Consider the following 18442-nt stretch of genomic DNA (forward strand, 5'->3'; position numbering starts at 1 on the left):
TGGGTCAATGAAAAATACCACTTTTATTTAGATCTAATCATTATGAAATCCTTTTTTTTACTTTGCTAAGATTTCTCATTATGCTCTCGTGCAGTCAAGGAGCTGTATATTTACTGCATTGTTCCTGCCAACCTCATACAAGTGCCCTGTTGTGTGCCTAAAGTAGAGTAGTGACGTCACCTGTGCATCGGCATCACTACATGAGAGCACTGTACTTCCAATGGCAACCGCTGTATCCCAGGGAGAGGATCCACACCAGCTGTCCCAGAGAAAGATAGGGAAGCTCGATGGACCTATTAAAAATCATGTGTGGGAAAGTTTGTGTAGTTGATTATATGTGTGTATGTATGTATATTTCCATTAGTGTGTTTGAAGGGGTCTGGGTGCTGTGTCCCTTTTTCACTTCGTGCTGCAATGTAAAACATTGCAGGTTACATTACAGCTCTAAACCTACCCACAGTGGCTGTCTACCCGATAGTCACTAGAGGGCTTCCTACATCGAAACGGACCTTAAATCCGGTATCTGACGCTGGACCTCCAGCATCAGATGTTTTCCCCATAGGAAAGCATTAGTTAATGCTTTCCTATGGGGAAATCTTAATGCGAGTGCGGCCATTGCCTCATTTGCGCATTCGGTCTCCCCGCTGGCAGACGTAGGCTGGGGAGGAGCGTGGGCGGAGAATCACACAGCACAGGGACATCGGCGCTGCATTAAAGTGAGTGATTGATTGAAAAGGTTTTTAACACATTCAGCGCTGCAGGAGGGGGGGGGCCTCAGGGAGGAGGGTGCTGAAGGGAACTATAGTGCCAGGAAAACAGCTTTGTTTTCCTGGCACTATCGTTTCCCTTTAATAATATGACTCTCTAATTTGGAATCCTTAAAAATGTCAATTCCACATAAGGATACCAAATTAGGGATCGACCGATATTGATTTTTTAGAGCCGATACCGATATTCTGTGAACTTTCAGACCGATAGCCGATATAATTTGCCGATATTCTGTACATTTACCATTTTGGAAAATAAAAACAATTTCTAAAGGTAAATGCACAAAATATACATGCCACGTGTAGTGGATGCAGTTTGTTTAGACAGGGGAGCTGTGTATGTTTGTGCAGTGTTTGTTTAGTGTGTGTAGTGGATGCAGTGTGTATTTGTGTTGTGTGTGGGTAGTGTGCGTAAAGTGAATGCAGTGTGTGTGTAAAGTGAATGCTGTATATACTAAATGCAAAGTGTGTGTGTTTGTATAGTGTATGTATATAATGCAGAGTGTGTGTGTAGTGTGCATTATATAAACACACTACACAAACACACACTGAATTATATAAACACACTACACAAACACACACTGAATTATATAAACACACTACACAAACACACTGAATTATATAAACACACTACACAAACACACTGAATTATATAAACACACTACACAAACACACACTGAATTATATAAACACACTACACAAACACACTTTATATAATGCAGTGTGTTTGTGTAGTGTTTATATAATGCAGTGTGTTTGTGTAGTGTTTATATAATGCAGTGTGTTTGTGTAGTGTTTATATAATGCAGTGTGTTTGTGTAGTGTTTATATAATGCAGTGTGTTTGTGTAGTGTTTATATAATGCAGTGTGTTTGTGTAGTGTTTATATAATGCAGTGTGTTTGTGTAGTGTTTATATAATGCAGTGTGTTTGTGTAGTGTTTATATAATGCAGTGTGTTTGTGTAGTGTTTATATAATGCAGTGTGTTTGTGTAGTGTTTATATAATGCAGTGTGTTTGTGTAGTGTGTATAATGCAGTGTGTTTGTATAGTGTGTATAATGCAGTGTGTTTGTATAGTGTGTATAATGCAGTGTGTTTGTATAGTGTGTGTATAATGCAGTGTGTTTGTATAGTGTGTGTATAATGCAGTGTGTTTGTATAGTGTGTGTATATAATGGAGTGTGTGTTTGTATAGTGTGTGCGTATATAATGTATAGTGTGTGTTTGTATAGTGTGTCTATACAAACACACTGCATTATATACACACACAATACAAACACAAACTGCATTATATACACACACAATACAAACACACTGCATTATATACACACACAATACAAACACACACTGCATTATATACACACACAATACAAACACACACTGCATTATATACACACACAATACAAACACACACTGCATTATATACACACACAATACAAACACACACTGCATTATATACACACACAATACAAACACACACTGCATTATATACACACACAATACAAACACACACTGCATTATATACACACACAATACAAACACACACTGCATTATATACACACACAATACAAACACACACTGCATTATATACACACACAATACAAACACACACTGCATTATATACACACACAATACAAACACACACTGCATTATATACACACACAATACAAACACACACTGCATTATATACACACACAATACAAACACACACTGCATTATATACACACACAATACAAACACACACTGCATTATATACACACTGCATTATATACACACTGCATTATATACACACACTGCATTATATACACACACTATACAAACACACTGCATTATATACACACACACACACTATACAAAGACACTGCATTACTATACACACACACACTATACAAAGACACTGCATTACTATACACACACACACTATACAAAGACACTGCATTATTATACACACACACTATACAAAGACACTGCATTATAATACACACACACTATACAAAGACACTGAATTATATACACAGTGTGTTTGTGTAGTGTATGTGTATAATAATAGAGTGTATGTGTGTGAGGGGGCATTTTTTTATTATTTTTTTATATTAAATTAAATTTTTTTTTTATATGTTTAATTTTATTTTTTATTTTTTGTCCCACCTCCCTGTTTTTTGCCTTGCCAGGGAGGGGGGTCCAGTCAGTGGCATTGGCTTAGGCTGCTGTGGGTGGGGGGGCGGGCGGGCGGGCAGCAAGCGTTTACTCACCTCCTAGCAGCTCCCCAGTATAAATCTCGCGAGACCCGCGGCCAGCTCTGACGGTCTCGCAAGATTTACACTGGGGAGCTGGAGCAGTTGCTGGGAGGTGAGTAATAGCTTGCTGACCGCCGGGCTTGTAATGAGCCTGGCGGTCCTGGGAGGTATTATCGGCAATATCGGTATCCCTATTGGCCGATACCGATATTGCCGAAAATACCGAATATCGGCCGATTATATCGGTAAAACCGATAATCGGTCGATCCCTATACCAAATTACGGGATCTTCCACTAATGGGCTGAAATTTAAAAAAAGGGATTTTCTTAATTTTTATCTTTTAACTGTTAGTGGATAGTTCCCTACTTTGGTATCCTTATGACAATAAGCTTAGCAGATTAGAGTGCCATCTACTATAATCTATATTTTTACAAGCCACGCATCTGATGGTGGCCCACCATCAGTTTGCAGACATGGTATACGCCCCTCATGTTGGGAAAAGGTTGCTGACCACTGCCCTTAGGTTTTTGATGGTGACAGTTTTACATACCTGCTGCCACCTGGGAAGGTAACTTAAAAATCATATTAGGTTAGCCAGGACATGTAGACCTGGCGGCTGCACTTAGGTTAGAGGCCCGCATTGCACAGTGTTTCTTTATTACCCAGGGTGATGACACCCACCATGATATTTTGTTTTTTGTGGCTTCTAATTTTAGACATAGTTGATGTCTTCCAGAGCAGGTGGATGTTGTTGGCAGTGCAACCAAAGTTAGCTGTGACTTGCTGAAATGCTAAATCTTGGATTAATCAGGTCAATAGGATTTATGTAGCTGATCTTATGCATCAGCGTGGACCTTGGTTTTGTGCATACAGTCACATCTGAGGAGGGCAGTGTCCTACTGCATTGTGTAAATGTAGCTTAGAAGACATTGGCCTTGATCAAGGAATCCCTTCCACATATATGTTGGTTTATAATGTAACTGACACACTCAATCTTTAACAGTGTTCTGTTTTATTTCATTGCAGGTGGCAAGAAGAAGCCTTTGAAAGCGGCTAAAAAGCAATCTAAAGAACTAGATGAGGTAATTTTGACAGCTCGTTGGACACAATGTTAAACTACTAAATATTCATTCCAAATTTAATTCACGTTACAGAGTGTAACGGACCGTTTCAGCAGACAAGGGGTTAAATCCGTTTAGGCGATAATCCCCTTTTTACAGAAAGGCACAGCTACTGCAGAACATCAAAACTCACGAATTGGATATAGGCGAATGCATCAAACTCCCGAACTGTATACCAGGGAATAAGATAGCACTCCAAGCTGGAACCTCACGAATAGCTGCTAGCAGACGAATAGGAAAAGCATACATCAGCTTACACTCCTAGCAATCAATCTCCAACAGCATACAGTGAATCCCCCCAAGAACGAGACAAGGCTCCGTGTTGAGGGTCAAGCAGTGGTCTCAGGTCTGGAACACCCAGCCTGCTTTTTATTACAGTTGTGCACATACAGGACACACCCAGGGGGAGGCATAAAACAACCAATCAAGTAACAGTACAACCTACACATCCCCTCCCCTCAGATAAGCAATTAACATAATTATTACATACAGTAAAAATACAGTTTCCACACATACTCGGTAACTTTAAAACCATACATCACATTCACATAAAAATACATATCCACAATCAATCCATTCAGGGGAACAACATATTCAAAAATGGCATGAATCAGACCAGGGGTTCAAAAGTTAGTAAAGTTTCTTTTAAAACCCCTGTCAGCATGGCTAAATCTGGCTCACACAGGTTTTACAGAGGCCTCTATCCTGGAGACAATGGGGGGAAGTACTCCAATTATCCAGGGATACAGGCAGACTCCATTGAGCACATGGTTACACAAAGACAGTAAAACACTTTAAAATACATAAACTTTTTATACATAACACACAGACATGTAACATATCCCCAGATAGCTGGGATCTGAATGCACAAAACTACCGAATAGCGCGCAGATCCTATTCACACAGTTCAATTGCCATGGAGCTAAAGTCTTTCCCATAGTCTTTCATTATATGAATAGGCTCCATGGCATAGCTATCTGGGGGCATCACCGCTCACACAGGGCAAGTACCGAATGGGCCCCACTGTGTTTAAGGGGCCAGAATGAGTGACATGCACTCTGTTAGGGCCGAATACGTTTTTTAAAAGGGCCCAATCTCCCAGGGACCATAATCACATGGCAAGAGGCTGGCAAGCAGTCCTCTCCAGGCCCAAGTGGCGAAGGGCACTTCATCACACAGAGCATTAGCTGGGTTTAGTTCCTGATTTATTGTCCCATATATGGATGGGGAATTCCTCTTGTCTGACACCTGGTACATATAGTTCCGGGTGCCTGGCAGGCAGTTTTAATCTGCCTTTAGCTCTACGGTGGGCAAATGGCAGAGCTGCTACTTGGAGCGTGTGACCTTGTGTTCTGACTAACAGACTGAGTTTCTGAAATCCTCGGACTCCACCTTGCTTTGTGGCTGGGGCCAAGCTGCTGTCTGTATGATGACAATTGCGAGTGTGTAAGGAATTCTGTGTATGGAGGATGTGTGGATGTTTTTTATGTGGGTATTGATGGTGGTGTTTTTGTTTTATGATTGAGGGGATTGGAGTGTGTGGTCCCAAAACATTCCTGTGGAAGGTTGTGGAATTTGTGCTTGGGCTTAGAATGGAGGGATTGGCAGCAGTGGGTTTGTGTGGTCCCTGCAAATTCCTGTACAATACTAGAAATAGCCTAAACACTGTGCACCATAGACAGACCATACATACGACACCACAAAACAGCCACTGCATCTGTACATGTCACAAGCAAAATTCTCTGCCATTTAGGAGTTACAGCTTTTATTTCTGTCCATGCAGCCCATGCCACATCTCCTTCTGGCTGTCACTCACACAACCTGCATGTAAAAAATGGTTTCGTTTTCAATCAGATGTTAACTTCCTTTTAGACTTTTTTTTTTTTTTTTTGTCTCCTGCTCTGTAAATTGAGTTTTAACAACACACAGAAGGCTCCTGCCGGCTCTACAGACATTCACCGAGCTGGAGATAAGAAATTCTAGATTAAACTGAATGTGCAATAAAGGAAGTTTACTCCTGTTTTAGTGTGTCTTGCACTTGTCATTTTACTAATCTGTGTCTGTATATTTAATACACATGTGTGCTGACAATCTCTAATTGATTTTTATAGGATGAAATTGCATATAAGCAGAAACTCAAAGAAGAACAAAAAAAACTTGAGGAACTGAAGGGCAAAGCAAGTCAGAAGGGGCCATTAAGTGAGTATCTAGCTCTGTAACAGTAACACCAACTGCTAGAGTTCTGCTGTCCATTGTGGAACAACGTGCAACTCTCCATCTGCACATTATCCCTTTAATACAGGGAGTGCAGAATTATTAGGCAAATTAGTATTTTGACCACATCATCCTCTTTATGCATGTTGTCTTACTCCAAGCTGTATAGGCTCGAAAGCCTACTGCCAATTAAGCATATTAGGTGATGTGCATCTCTGTAATGAGAAGGGGTGTGGTCTAATGACATCAACACCCTATATCAGGTGTGCATAATTATTAGGCAACTTCCTTTCCTTTGGCAAAATGGGTCAAAAGAAGGACTTGACAGGCTCAGAAAAGTCAAAAATAGTGAGATATCTTGCAGAGGGATGCAGCACTCTTAAAATTGCAAAGCTTCTGAAGCGTGATCATCGAACAATCAAGCGTTTCATTCAAAATAGTCAACAGGGTCGCAAGAAGTGTGTGGAAAAACCAAGGCGCAAAATAACTGCCCATGAACTGAGAAAAGTCAAGCGTGCAGCTGCCAAGATGCCACTTGCCACCAGTTTGGCCATATTTCAGAGCTGCAACATCACTGGAGTGCCCAAAAGCACAAGGTGTGCAATACTCAGAGACATGGCCAAGGTAAGAAAGGCTGAAAGACGACCACCACTGAACAAGACACACAAGCTGAAACGTCAAGACTGGGCCAAGAAATATCTCAAGACTGATTTTTCTAAGGTTTTATGGACTGATGAAATGAGAGTGAGTCTTGATGGGCCAGATGGATGGGCCCGTGGCTGGATTGGTAAAGGGCAGAGAGCTCCAGTCCGACTCAGACGCCAGCAAGGTGGAGGTGGAGTACTGGTTTGGGCTGGTGTCATCAAAGATGAGCTTGTGGGGCCTTTTCGGGTTGAGGATGGAGTCAAGCTCAACTCCCAGTCCTACTGCCAGTTTCTGGAAGACACCTTCTTCAAGCAGTGGTAAAGGAAGAAGTCTGCATCCTTCAAGAAAAACATGATTTTCATGCAGGACAATGCTCCATCACACGCGTCCAAGTACTCCACAGCGTGGCTGGCAAGAAAGGGTATAAAAGAAGAAAATCTAATGACATGGCCTCCTTGTTCACCTGATCTGAACCCCATTGAGAACCTGTGGTCCATCATCAAATGTGAGATTTACAAGGAGAGAAAACAGTACACCTCTCTGAACAGTGTCTGGGAGGCTGTGGTTGCTTCTGCACGCAATGTTGATGGTGAACAGATCAAAACACTGACAGAATCCATGGATGGCAGGCTTTTGAGTGTCCTTGCAAAGAAAGGTGGCTATATTGGTCACTGATTTGTTTTTGTTTTGTTTTTGAATGTCAGAAATGTATATTTGTGAATGTTGAGATGTTATATTGGTTTCACTGGTAAAAATAAATAATTGAAATGGGTATATATTTGTTTTTTGTTAAGTTGCCTAATAATTATGCACAGTAATAGTCACCTGCACACACAGATATCCCCCTAAAATAGCTAAAACTAAAAACAAACTAAAAACTACTTCCAAAAATATTCAGCTTTGATATTAATGAGTTTTTTGGGTTCATTGAGAACATGGTTGTTGTTCAATAATAAAATTAATCCTCAAAAATACAACTTGCCTAATAATTCTGCACTCCCTGTATATGAAGATAATGTTACCCCTTTTAAACCACTAAAAATATGCTGTTAATGATGAATTGCTGCACTGTTGTAAAATGTAATAATGCTGTCTGCAAATAGGGTATGGGGTTGTGTGTGTGTGTGTGTGTGTGTGTGTGTGTTATATAAATACCCCCCCCCCCCCTCTCCCCCCAAAGACAACTTTGCAATGATTATGGAATAAACATTTGTGATATGGTTTTGTACGAAGTCCAGTGTATGCCCTTGTTTCTAACATTGGTTGGCCTATATATAGAATTTATTTTTTCCTTTCAGATTAGAGGCAGTGCTTACACCATAGGGATATCCAATCTGGAGGGAAAAACAGGCAGGCAAATCTCCAAACATTTTAACCCCTCCCCTAATTACCTCCTTTCCAATAAGTAGCAGCTCCTCCTGATCATCCCCAGTTCTTTGCCTGCCTTCGGCAGGGGAGGTTATGCAGGAAGGTTCTCCAGGAAGCAGGTGAGAAGGGCTGAGGCTCGGGAGGCTCTGCTTCCTTGATGTTCGGGTAAGTAGCGTTTAACACGCCGGACGGCGTGGTCCCTCAGAATTTATTCCGTCTCTTGCCGTGCCAGGTGCCGGTCTGACGAAGGACGCAGGCGTGCGTCGGCTGGGAGGTCCTGTCGGTGGAACGCACACACAGGTTGCGTTGCGTTCCACCAGGGAGTCGCAGAGCGCTATGCACATGCGCAATGCGAACCTGGATTCAGGCGCCAAATTTGAACTGGGCGTTTTTGTTTGGTTACAGGACTTAAAAGGAGCATCCCCAGCAGCAACCTCTGTTTGCCAGGAGCTCTCAGAACGGTTTGCAATGTGTGTTTCTCACCTGCCCTCCAACACACTCTCGGGCCATTTAAGGTAAGACTGATTAAGTTTTTATTTAAATGGTTCTAGCCTGAATCTTTAGGGAAAAATTTTGTTTATTTTCCCTTGTTTGTTTTCTGTTCCCAGTATATAATCCTGAAAATTTGGATAAAGTTACTGAGAAGGGGAAATGTACATCTAGCCAAGCATTTAATGTGCTCTGTGTGTGGCCATCTTATGCCAGATGGTTGTAAAAAGAAAACTTTGCTCTGTGTGTTCAAAGAAGCTTCAGAGGAAGCACAAAGAACAGTAATGTCCACTTTATCAGCTGGTTGCAACAAAGTATGCAGCGAACAGTTGTGGATATGTGGTCAGCAGCATTACAGACAATCCAGGCTTCGGTTGCCCAGGATTCTCAGCTTGTAATACATGCTAACAAAAAGCCTAAGATCTTGGGAAGTTCCGATTCTAGTTTGGAACTAGTGGTTCTGAGTATGGCGATAATTCAGCAGTGCCTCATCAAATGAGGAATCTGCATTCCCAGTAGAATCCATTTGGGGAATTGATTAAAGAAGTGCAGTTGCATTTGAACTTGAAGAAACAGGGTAAAAGTCCTATAGGTTTCTTTTTCACCCACAGATTGGGGTATTGATTTAAAAGAATGGAAAATTCCCAGGTCACATGCTGTTTATTGGCTAGACAGTTTTTATTTCTCTCTTTCCATAGAAGCGGTACAAGACTGTATGCTGGATACTGTCCCTGTAGTGGGCGTTCCTATTGCTCAAATAGGTAAGAAAACTACATTACCAATTGGAGTTTCAAGCGGCCTCAAGGAGGTCATGGTTGAACGCATGGACTCCTCCTTAAAGATGTTGTTCATCTCTTCGGCAGCTCAAGCTAAAGCTTTGATTACGGGGTCATCCGTTGCCAAGGCCCATATTTCTTTGGTTGGAAGAACTAGAAAAGGAAGACCCGTTAAAGCTATTATAAAATATCAGTATGGCATCTGATTTTTAGTGGATGCCTCTGCAGAAAGCCTGAAATTATCGGCCAAGAATATAGGTATTTCAACAGTCGCCAGAAGAGCACTTTGGCTTAGAAATTGGTCAGCAGATGCGACACCTGATAATTCACTGTGTGAACTATCTTTTGAACCTGGAAGACTTTTCGGTTCAAAGCTGGATGAGTTGTTGAAACAGGTGAAGCCCTGGATTTGAAAGATGCCTATCTTCATGTACCCATAGCAGAATCCAGCAAAAGTTTTCTACGGATGCGGTGTGCTGCCAATTGGTAACCATACATTACCTATTCAGAGCACTACCTTTCGGCCTGGCATCAGCGCCCAGAGTATTCACATAGCTTCGAGTAGTAGTTCAAGCTTTCTAAGAAGTATGGGCATCGCTGTCATTCCATATTTGGACGACTGGCTGTTGTTTGCAGAGTCCCAAGTTCAACTACAGTTAGACCTGGGGACAGCCATCAAATCGCTGGAAAAGCATGGCTGGCTAATAGATTTCAACATATCGGAACTAGTGCCAGTTCAAAGGATCCAGTTCTTGGGTCTATTTTTGGATTCTATCGCGATGAAGTTATTCCTGCCAGAGGGGAAGATACTAAAAGATCAAGCGGTTAATCCGGAATCTCTGAGAAAAAAGTATGTTTTCAATCAGAGATGCCAGGTGCTTGCTGGGTCTGTTTACAGCCTCAATCCCGGCAGTCGCTTGGGCAATAGCCAGAATGAGACCTCTACAAAGTTACATTCTGCAGGTCTGGTATCGACAGGAACTCGGCCTAGATAGGCTGATGAGGTTTAACGATCTAATTTTGAAAAGTCTGCAGTGGTGGACATTTTCTCGATTCCTCCACGAGGGTCTGTCTTTCCGGATGAAGTCCTTTACTATCATATCAACAGACGCCTCTGCGCTGGGCTGGGGGGCCCATCTGGAAGACGTATAGAAGCAGGGGTCCTGGCAAGAGAAGGATATGAGAAGTTCCTCGAACTTCAGGGAATTAAAGGCCGTATGGATGGCACTCTTGGCGTTTCAGTTTCTCATCAAAGTTCAACATATTCGAATTCGTTCAGACAATCGAACGACAGTGGCATATTTGAACATACAGGGAGGTACGAGATCAACAAGATTAGAAAGCCTTTGTTCAATAATCATGCTGTGGGCAGAAGTGCACCTGATGTCAATCTCTGCAGTTCACATTTTAGGAAAGTTCAATGTGGTGGCAGATGCCCTGAGCAGGCATCATTTGAAACAAGCAGTTTGGTCCCTGTCATGCAGAACTTTCAAGTTCAGCACAGTCCGCTTCGGTGTTCCGGAGATAGACCTGATGGCACCCAGAGTAAACAGGAAGACAAGACGTTTTGCATCCCTAACTCCAGCAGACAGGCCGGATTTCATAGATTCCCTGTCATTACCATGGAAGTTCAACCTGGCATATAGCTTCCCGCCAGTAGTGATTATTCCCAGAATACTTCAAAAAAGTAAGGCTGGGAAATGTAAGTATTATCCTAATCCGTCCAGGGTGGCCAAGAAGTAGTTGGTTCTCGGTTCTCCTGAACTTTCCGGGGGCCACCTTTTGGAAGCTTCCTCTTTTCAGGAGTAATTCTAGAGGACGCCATGGTGCCTCTTCCGGCCCTTCGGAGATTCCGATTGACGGCCTGGTTTCTGGACTCCAGATTTAGAGTGTAAAGGTCTGGATCCTGAAGTTATAAAAAATTTTTGTTGGCATCTACTTCAAGGTTCTACGTTAGGATTTGGAAGTTTCAGCGATGTTGTAGGTTTGAAGTCAAACCTGTTTCCGCGTCCATCCAGAAGATTCTATGCTTCCTTCAGTTGAGATTGGCAAAGGTCTTAAACCTGCTTCATTTAGTTTACATGTTTCTGCTATCGGTTTCTTCTCCCTCAGATGTTTCACCTCGAATTTTCTGATTTCAAGGTTCTTCAGAGCTCTGACACGTTTGGTGCCCTTTGTTAGGGAAACCTGTCCTCCCTGGGATCTGAATTTGGTCCTTTCCGCGCTTTGAGTACCGCCTGTTGAACCATTGGAAGAAGTTCCCTGAAGATGTTTTCTTTGGATACCGTTTTCCTTTGATGGCTATTCGTCAGCTAAAAGAGTATGTGAGCTCCGAGCGCTTCGGGAGTATTTTCCCTTTTTGGTTTTCATCAGGACAAGGAGGTTCTGAAGCTCGATCCTTCAGGTATCACTAAAGTTTTTTCTGTTGCCAATGTCAACCGAGAAGTGGTTTTGCCGACCTTGTGTCGGAATCCGTCTAATGCCTTGGTAAGTAATTTTCTCTGCTTAGACGTAACGATAGGTCTTTGGCTATATCTAAAGCTACGGAATCCTTCCGTTAGGATATCGGTATGTTTGTCTTGTTCATAGGCACACAGAAAGGTATGTTGGTTTCGCAGAGTTCTCTGGCTAGATGACTGAAGGATTGTATTCTGTTATCTTATTCTAAGAGTGGCTCAGAATTTGCAGGCCCTATAAAGGAACATTCTACTAGAGCTGTTTCGCCGTCAGGGGCTCTGCGTGCAGCTACTTCTCCGTCTCGAATTTGTTCAGCTGCTAATCGGTCCTCTCTCCATACGTTCTCAGGACACTACAAGTGGGACATACTGGCCTCGGAGTATGCAGCTTTTGGGCGCAGGGTGCTTCAAGCAGTAGTGAACTGAAACCCGCCCTCAGGATCTGCTTTATTATATCCCTATGGTGTAAGCACTGCCTCTAATCTGAAAGGAAAAACATAAATTTTACTTACCGAAAATTTCTTTTTCCTGAAGATTAGAGGCAGTGCTACAATTCCCGCCCCTTTTTCTAATAAACTAAGTAATTTTGCAGCTATTTGGCTTATGTATTGTCTGGGGATGATCAGGAGGAGCTGCTACTTATTGGAAAGGAGGTAATTAGGGGAGGGGTTAAAATGTTTGGAGATTTGCCTGCCTGTTTTTCCCTCCAGATTGGATATCCCTATGGTGTAAGCACTGCCTCTAATCTTCAGGAAAAAGAAATTTTCGGTAAGTAAAATTTATGTTTTTCTTCTAATTCTTTGGGTCAGGTAGTGGTTGTCACGGCTACACTACCCAACTTACAAGTATAAGGCTGGAATATGAAGATAGAACTTATAATGGCCTGGTTTAACAGGTAAAACTAGCCAAGATCAGGAAACCGGAAATACTATAGAACTAGCCAGGTCAGGATTACAGAACTTAGAAGAATCCGTAAATAAGCCAATATCGGATAGCCAAAACTTTTTAAAATTTATCATGAGTAACACGACCGGGCAAAAACTATGGGGCTGAAAACTTTTTATTTATACTCTGAAATCGCTTTATCGTTCAAAGTGCAGCTTGGCTTCCTGTCAGTCAGCATTGCAAAAAGATGAGAAATTAAACAATGCTTCTATTTGTCCTCTTCATTTGCAATGTATTCCATGGCTTTGCCTTGTCTGATCTGGATTATGATGACATTTGCTAAATCTTTAATGTAATTTTATTAAAAAATAATTTTCAAGAAAATCGAGCGTCTCTTGAAAGGTTAAGACAATATATAGATGATTTTAAATGTTCTATTCAGTAATGTAAATTGCAAACAAATTACAGTTCCACTTTAAAGGGTTACTCCAAACAAAACCACCCCAGCCTTTTGTAGTGGTTATGGTGCCAGCAGTATCCTGGAGTCTTTCCCCGGGAAGGGGGAAACCATTTTGCAACAGTTTGGTCATTACCTAGCTCCAATGCTGCTAAACTTTCTTAGTCAATGAATGAAAGTCTGTGCATGGAATATGTACAGAATTGAAAATAATCATCCCAGAACTCTCCTTTTAGGCTTAATGAAAGCTGTCTGCGGTGGAGTTATATTTCCAGCAGTAACATTAAATCTATCTTTCAATATTATTCACTAACATGAGAACTGTTAGAAATTCAAAGTGAATTTTAGATTTAAGGACAACATTGCTGTTTTGCCACTTTGACCTTCAAATTAAAGGACCACTCTAGTGCCAGGAAAGCATACTCGTTTTCCTGGCACTAGAGTGCCCTGAGGGTGCCCCCACCCTCAGGGACCCACTCCCGCCCGGCTCTGGAAAGGGGAAAAGGGTTAAAACTTACCTTTTTCCAGCGCTGGGCGGGGAGCTCCTCCTCTCCTCCGTTCCTCCCCGTCGGCTGAATGCGCACGCGCGGCAAGAGCTGCGCGCGCATTCAGCCGGTCACATAGGAAAGCATTCATAATGCTTTCCTATGGACGCTTGCGTGCTCTCACTGTGATTTTCACAGTGAGAATCACGCAAGCGCCTCTAGCGGCTGTCAATGAGACAGCCACTAGAGGAAATAGGGGAAGGCTTAACTAATTGATAAACATAGCAGTTTCTCTGAAACTGCTATGTTTATAAAAAAATTAGTTAACCCTAGAAGGACCTGGCACCCAGACCACTTCATTAAGCTGAAGTGGTCTGGGTGCCTAGAGTGGTCATTTAACTTTGAATTTCTGTCAATTCTCACTTTAGTTAATGATCTTGTGCATGTGTAACATTTCATACTAAAATGGGGCACACACAGGGTCCTTGCATCATGACCACTTCGAAGCACTGAAGGTGATGGTGCTTGGTCTCTCTCTATAAATGTTTTGCTGTAGACAGCTTTTCAAAGTCTATCTGCTAATCTATGCAACCTCACTTTGTCTTTGCAGGTTCAGATTTTCTATAGGAAAGTCTCTTGCTTACATTTTTGTCAAATGTAAATTTAATTTATTTATTTTTTTGTTACAGCTGGTGGTGGAATAAAGAAGTCTGGGAAAAAATAATGGAAAAGCTTCAAATAGTGGCAATGTTTCCTAATGTGAAAGTTGTTGTTTTGTTTTTTGAAGATCTTTTGGTTTAACAACTTATTTTGGGTTTCCTGTTATATTTGTGTAAAATGGTTATGAATAAATTTTTTTTTTAATATGCCATTGTATTGGTGTCTGAACTTTACATTATTTAATTTCAAAATCTCCCATGTCATTGCATCACATCAAAAAATAATCAAGAACCGAACCAACATACTCATTGCACCAGTAATCCACTGTACAGTTTAAGGTGCTTATAGTTTTCTTTTTATTTTAATATGCACTTAAAAAAAGCACTGTTCTGCTATACTCGATGCAGTTACATCTAGTTTTGTGCTGGAAAAGACAAGAAGCGTTGCTCAGCAGGGCCCAGGTATGTTTTCACACCTTTTTTAGTGCAAACTAACATCTTACCGTGGCACAGTGCTATGGCTTTCCAGTTACTACAGTGTGCACAACTAGATGTCTCACATTTTATTATTGCAAACTTCTGCAAGAGGATCTTGTTGACCTGTCGCAAAAGCAGAGGTTCCAATTATGTAGTAATGGACAATATCGGGAAGCAAGTCTCTATACTAAGCAGTAATAGTACCTACCAAAATTAGTACAAGGAAGGACAAACTGAACCGGCATCAGGGTCATGGGTGTCCAAGACTTATGATGCATGTGGGGAGCTAATGCTACTTTATTATTATTTATATAGCACCATCAGATTCTGTAGCACTGTACAATGGGTAGTGCATCTTGCTGAAAAATTCAATGCTGGTCGTGATAGAAATGTGTCAGAACACACAGTGCATCACAGTTTGCTGCCCATGATTACCCCTGTCCACCGCTGAAAGTGCCTTCAATGTGAGCATCCGAACTGCACCATGGAGCAGTGGAAGAAGGTTATATATGCCAAGGTTTGAAAAAAATTTGCACCTATGTCGAATATCTGAGTGGAGTGCTACAGATAAGAGTAAGTAAAAAAAGCGAGTGGTCACTTACTCCAAATTTCACGTGGTATGTTAGAAGAACATAAATATGGGAGAAAAAAAAGATAAAAGAACATAGCATAAATCCGTGGTGGATACGTAGAATATAACAGAATCTATGTGGTGTAAACTCACATTGATAAGAGCCTATAATGGGACAGGCTCAAATCACAACAGCTTCTGTGCCATCTGGTGTCACTTTACACTTTCTTGATCTCAACCAGTGTCTTCAGAAGATAAAAGATAAGAATAGAGACCACTATGGTGAAGTACGTTCTGTCAGAAGGTACTTTAACCAACTATAAAGTGCAAGTAATTGCTCACCTTTTACAGAGCCAATGGAACCTAGCTTTGAGTAAAATCGCTTGGGTGCCTATAAAGAGGCCACCACCCTTCTTTAGAAAGCAGAATTGGAGGAAGCCGACGTAGGACTAAAATACGTATTTATTGTATTATAAATATAAATCAAAATAAATTATGAACAAACATAAAAAATTGTCCCAGATAGGCCGAGACGCGTGCCTCCCTGATCACTAAGCTTTCTCAATCGGTGTACGATCACAGCTGCTTTCTCGGGTATTCTGATTGGTCCATTCAAATAGTTCTTGTCCAATGGGATAACAGAATCTAACTCAGTGAGTTTTTCAATTAATCATGACCTATGTCAATGGGCTTGACGTGCGGTTAATCGCCGCGTCATTTCCGATCTTAAATTGTCCATTTTCAGTCAGGGCAACTGGCCGTTTCGGTTTCGGAAAGAATGTGGATTGTTCTTTTAAATTGGTGTGAATGAATTCTGAGGTTACATTCATAGCTGGTCTGTCGAAGGGATTTTTCTGAAAAACATTTTCAGACATAACTTACGCTTAAAGGGACACTCCAGGCACCCAGTCCCCTTCTGCCCATTGAAGTGGTGTGGGTGCCAACTCCCACTACCCTTAACCCTGCAAGTGTAATTATTGTAGTTTTCATTCCAGGGTTAAGTCCTCCTCTTGTGGCTGTCTACTAGAACACGAAAAGTGTGTTATACAACGCTGGACGTCCTCACGCAATGTGAGGGCCTCCAGCGTTGCCGAAATCCCCTTAGGAAAGCATTGAAAGCATTATTCAATGCTTGCCTATGGGGAGGTCTAATGCGCGTGCGTGGCATTGCCGCGCATGCGCATTAGGTCTCCCCCACCGGCTGACATCGGCAGGGGAGAAGCGTAGGCGGACCCTGACCCAGCGCCAAGGGACATCGGTGCTGGATACAGGTAAGTCACTGAAGGGGTTTTAACCCCTTCAGCAACTTGAGGTGGGAGGGAGAGAGCACCTGCAGTGCCAGGAAAACGGTTTGTTTTCCTGGCAATGGAGAGTCCCTTTACATTTTTGAAGATCTATGTAAGTGTCAAATTTGTTCAGAGCTTTAATAGGAGCAAATTTGAATCCTCTATCCAGTAGTGTAGTTCAAGCTATGCTCAATGGTTTAGATGTGTGGTTAAAGATACCGCACTGTTCTGGTGTCTGCGTTTGTCGCTTTCCTCTCTTCTGTGTAGAAACTCCTCCTCTAGTTCCCCTTCTTCCAGACTTAATCTCCTTTTCCCTGGTGACCTACTTGCATCTCCCATAATTTTGTGTCTGTCTCTTGTGTATGACACTCCTTTTCTACTTACTCTATCTATAGCGCTCCACTCAGATATACGACATAGGTGCAAATTTCTTCAAATCTTGGCGTATATAACATAGAAACATAACCTTCTTCTATACATGTTAATTTAGTGGGTAAGATAGATTTCACTAGAGCGTGAAGCAGCTGTCACTCAAACACTGTTTGTATAATGTATACAAACAAAAAAGTACACACTCCTCCAGAAAGGTGAGATCAGGCTCTACACTTAGGTGAAGGATTCCCTTAACCTCCACAAATCACAGACAGAAAGATAGAAAATAAGTGGAGCACTGAAATACCTGTACAAATGTATAAGCGATGGATGTAAATAACACTGTATTATAGCCTGCAAATGACAAACAACCAGATCATAGTGCAGATATATGTAATATTAAAGAGTAATAGAGTGAAACACACATATGAATTGTGAACTCACAAATATAGAGCCAAGAGGTCACCTGGCTTTAGTGGTGTACGCCTCGGGATCTTTAAAAGGGGATCCACCACCCTTCTCTTGTATCTTCCTGGTGTCTTCTACTCCCAATAGATGAATAAAAAAGCAAATGGAAAGGTATCCAATAAATCAGGGAGAAATTTATTCAATAAAATAAAATAAAGAAAAACATTTAAAAATAATAGCTAAGATTCAATTGAATCAACATAGCATATTAAAAAGTCCTTCAAACCAAAACGCGTTTCGCCAGGAGCTGGCTTCCTCAGTTGGTGTGGATTTTCAAATGGGACTTTTCCTGCTTATATATGTTAATAAATTGCTTGATTCCTTGCATCTGTGTGGACGGACGTCTAATCAATGGGACGTACACATCGTTGCTGCGTCCATGTCGGCATCCGTAGACCCGGAAATCCTGTTCGTGGAACGCACATGTGACCGGGTGACGTGTGCGTACATACAACTTACTGCTCGTCTTCCTATTAATTCTTCGTGGAACGCATATCTGCGTTCCACTCGTTCCATAAAGAGAAATATTCACATTGTGAGTCCATAATAAGTCCAATCTCACATTTATGGATCATACAGAAAAAGTAGAAGTTTTCCTCATTGAAAAATGAGAGTCGGCATGATTCAAACTCCAGTGGGGTCTTCCCCCGAAGTGCCGACAATAGCCCGAGCTTGTCTGACATTGTTTGACATCTGAGTATAATGT

This window comes from Pelobates fuscus, chromosome 7, assembly GCF_036172605.1.
Source record: "Pelobates fuscus isolate aPelFus1 chromosome 7, aPelFus1.pri, whole genome shotgun sequence".
Taxonomy (NCBI): Eukaryota; Metazoa; Chordata; class Amphibia; order Anura; family Pelobatidae; genus Pelobates; species Pelobates fuscus.